Source organism: Macaca thibetana, chromosome 1 (assembly GCF_024542745.1).
Source record: "Macaca thibetana thibetana isolate TM-01 chromosome 1, ASM2454274v1, whole genome shotgun sequence".
Lineage (NCBI taxonomy): Eukaryota > Metazoa > Chordata > Mammalia > Primates > Cercopithecidae > Macaca > Macaca thibetana.
In genome coordinates this window covers 175750864-175754830 of record NC_065578.1, presented here as the reverse complement: position 1 = coordinate 175754830, position 3967 = coordinate 175750864, and the positions used below count along the sequence as shown (strand labels likewise).

The window sequence follows — 3967 nt, the reverse complement described above, 5'->3', positions numbered from 1 at the left end:
AAAAAAATGAATAATCTTTCTTTAAGAAGCCTCCAGGGTGGGTGTGTTTGTGCATGCCTGCAAACCCAGCACTTTGGGAGGCTGCTTGAGGCCAGGAATTTGATATCAGCCTGGGCAACATAGCAAGACCCCATCTCTAATTATATTTTTTAATCAGCCAGGCATGGTGGCACATATCTGTGGTCCCAGTTACTTGGGAGGCTAAGGTGGGAGAATTGCTTCAGCCCAGGAGTTTGAGGCTGAGTGAGCTATGATCACACCACTGCATTCCAGCCTGAATGACAGAGTGAGACCCTGTCTCAGAAAAGAAGAAAGAAACTTCTTGTGAGTGATTCATTCTAATACTTATATTTTGCACATCAGCTTAAAAAAAAAGTGAATCAGTTCATTATGTATTCCCATTTCTTATAATTGTGGAATAAACAAGAATCACATTTAACTATTACATGTATTTCAAAATTACTTATATTAAACTCTGAAATAAAATGCATTTTTAAATTCATACATATGTGTCTGACACTTTTGGCAAACAGAAGCATCAGTGGATAAAAGCTCATGAAAAACTGAATACCTGGTTTCCTGTCCTGAATCTTCTTCTCTCTAGCCTTGTAATCTTAAAAAAATCACTTTTCCTCTCTATTTCTTAATTTCCTTATCTGAAGATTGAGATAACTATCATACAGAGTTTTGTGAGACACAGATCTAAAACACCATTCAAAAATATACACAGCAGTATTAACGCATGCAATTTTATGTTTTAATATTATTATGATTCACCAAAAATTTGACTTCTTGACTAAAAACTGAAAAGTTTATACTCTACTTTCCCACTCCTGTTTTCCATACATGTATGTGTAGGTGTGTGTGCATATTATTCAGTTTTCGTTTATCTGCTACTGTTGTTTGTGCATACATCTACCCTAAGGAACTATTCCAGCAGTGGTGGCTGGTGAATGGCAGATGCTTGGGTGCTGCTATCTGCCCTGGGCAAAGACCACCTTCATGTTATTTCTTAAACATGCAATACCATTTAGCATAACTTTTGGCCACAGATTTTATAACCATAATCTGCAGCCATGATTCTTGCTAATGCTTATGAAATGAAATTTTCAAAGTGATTGAATTATCAATTAGTTGGTGAGTAACTAATGCTCTGTCCCTATAAAGTAGAAAAATATGGGAGGATATCTAACTTTAGAAAAAGAGAAGTAGTAAGTCAATAAAGAACTTCAAGAAGTACCATTTAAAAATAGGATTTACAAAGAAAATAGCATGATGTGCAACAATCGTATATAACAATTGAGGTGGTTACTGCATGTTTGGGCATTCTAATAAATGAAAGATGCGATACATAAAAACATTGTTCCTAAATTTTGCTGATTTATTCAACAATTACTTTTCATAATTGTTGTGGATTGTTCTAGGCACTGAGGTTACAGCCACTAAAGGGAGAAAAGTACCTTGTCATTTGGGATAAAACAAGATATATCTATACTTTAAGCCTAGATATTCTGTTACTGGCTGCAGCAAAGGAATCTAAATTTAAAAGTTGTGTATACAGCTCAACTGAGTAACGGTCAGTATGAAATATAGTTCTTAATCTATGATTGGCAACCAATCATCAAAATCATTTTGAAGCTCCAAGAACAGCTATGGCATTTATATCAATAAATATCATAGGAAGTCACAAGACTAAGTTTCTCACCTTTTTTCTGTCTTCACTGCTCATAACATTAATATTATAAACCATCCTTATTCTCCAGAGAGTTATCTATTTTAAGTCATTCATCATCACCTCTGCCACATTACTTATGTATATTTTATTACTTAAGAAAAAAGAAATTAAATATCCAAAATGAAATTTGTATCATTTTAGGGACTTAAATCTTTAAAACAAGGGCATTCAGAGCAAGGACTGAGTTTATAGTCACTATTTTCTGCTCTATCTAGGCATTGTTCAGAATTTCAATCATGAAATGCTCAATATTCTGGCTAATATACTTTGCTTTTGGACACCGAGTTACACAGTTAATTATATGTAGAAAGCTTTAGAGGTGACTACGAGGGGCATTTTTCCTTCACTGCTTTAATACATACTACATTTTAATTGATCAAAGTTTCTAATATTGTAAAAATACATTTAGGAATGATAATTATTTAAAGAAATATTCTGACTTCTATTTTGAATATTTGAAAAATTAGGTTGCCTGGTTAAGTCTCCATAATCTATTTAAGAAAATAGTTATGTAAATACAGAAATGTTTAACTACAAGGTATAAATTTAGGAAAGTTACAGTCGCATGATTCAGCATTGGGAAAGCATTCCCATTAAAAGTTAATTATGTTCTTGTATTCTTCAACCACCATGACAATGCATAGGGTCCATAGCGATTCTTTATAAATGCTGACCCTCATCTCCCACCGCCAACCCTCCCACATCACAGGTCTTCTCATGTCCCATTAACAACTTCATTGTACAGGATTCTGTACTATGAAACATCCTGGAAATCTTTTAAAGGGTCTTGCAGACCCGCATCCAGGAACAGAGCCCTTTGCTCTTCCCTCAGAATGAAAGGACACCAGAAATCAGATATTTATGCCCAAGAAAAGCAGGATTTTGTTCGGTACTTCTCCCAGATTGTTAGGGTGCTGACTGAGGAAAGATGGGACACCCAGAGACGGAAGATGCTATTGCCCAGCTCAAGGAGGTCCTGGAGTGCAATGCATTGGAGGCAAGTATCCCCCAGGTTTGACGGTGCTAGTAGCATTTGGGGGAACTGATGGAGCCAAGGAAACAGGATGCTGATAGTGTCCAACGGGCCCTGACTGTGGGCTGGTGTGTGGAACTGCTGCAAGCTTTCTTCCTGGTGGTAGATGACATCATGGATTCATCCTTCACCTGCCGGGGACAGATCTGCTGTCAGAAGCTGGGCATGGATTTAGATGCCGTCAATGATGCTATCCTTCTGGAAGCATGTATCTACCACCTGCTGAAGATCTATTGCCAGGAGCAGCCCTATTACCTGAACCTGACAGAGCTCTTCCTGTAGAGTTCCTATCAGACTGAGATTAGGGAGACCCTGGACCTCATCCCAGCTCCCCAGGGCAATGTGGATCTTGGCAGATTCACTGAAAAGAGACACAAATCTATTGTCAAGTACAAGACAGCTTTCTACTCCTTCTACCTTCCTGTAGCTGCAGCCATGTACATGGCAGGAATTGATGGCAAGAAGGAGCACAGCAATGCCAAGAAGATCCTGCTGGGGATGGAAGAGTTCTTTCAGGTTCAGGATGATTACCTTGACCTCTTTGGGGACCCCAGTGTGACGGGTGAAGTTGACAGTGACATCTAGTACCAAAAATGCGGTTGGCTGGTGGTTCAGTGTCTGCAACAGGCCATTCCGGAACAATACCAGATCCTGAAGGAAAATTCAGGCAGAAGGAAGCCGAGAAGATGGCCCGGGCGAAGGCACTATATGAGGAGCTGGATCTGCCAGCCGTTTTCTTGCAATATGAGGAAGACACTTACAGTCACATTATAGGACTCACTGAACAGTATGCAGCGACCCTGTCCCCAGCATCTTTCTGGGGCTTGTGCACAAAATCTACAAGCGGAAAAAAGTGACCTAGAGACTGCAAGGGAGGCAAGAGGAGGCACTCAATAAATAAATTATTGTGGAAAAAAAAGGGGCATGCATACCATAGTTTTAGGGGATAAGCAAATGTGCATCTGTAGAAGGACAGAGATTGAGAATCCATCCCTACAATTCACAACACATGGTATATAAAGTGGCCATGGCCATTGCACTCTTACTTTTATATTACTGACACATATATTTGGGGTCAAAATGTACTAGTTATAGTACAGTATATTCCATGATGTAAAGTATGCAATATGAATGGGTTTGTAAGAAAGGATATAGGATCAGGATACTCTGAGAGTTAATGTTGCTGAGTGAGAAGCATT

General features: G+C 38.7%; 1 pseudogene; it reads left to right on the top strand.

Annotated features, from left to right (window-relative positions):
- Window positions 1-2568: 2568 nt before the first annotated feature.
- On the top strand, window positions 2569-3630 carry LOC126956030 (farnesyl pyrophosphate synthase-like; annotated as a pseudogene).
- The last annotated feature ends 337 nt before the right edge of the window (window positions 3631-3967 follow it).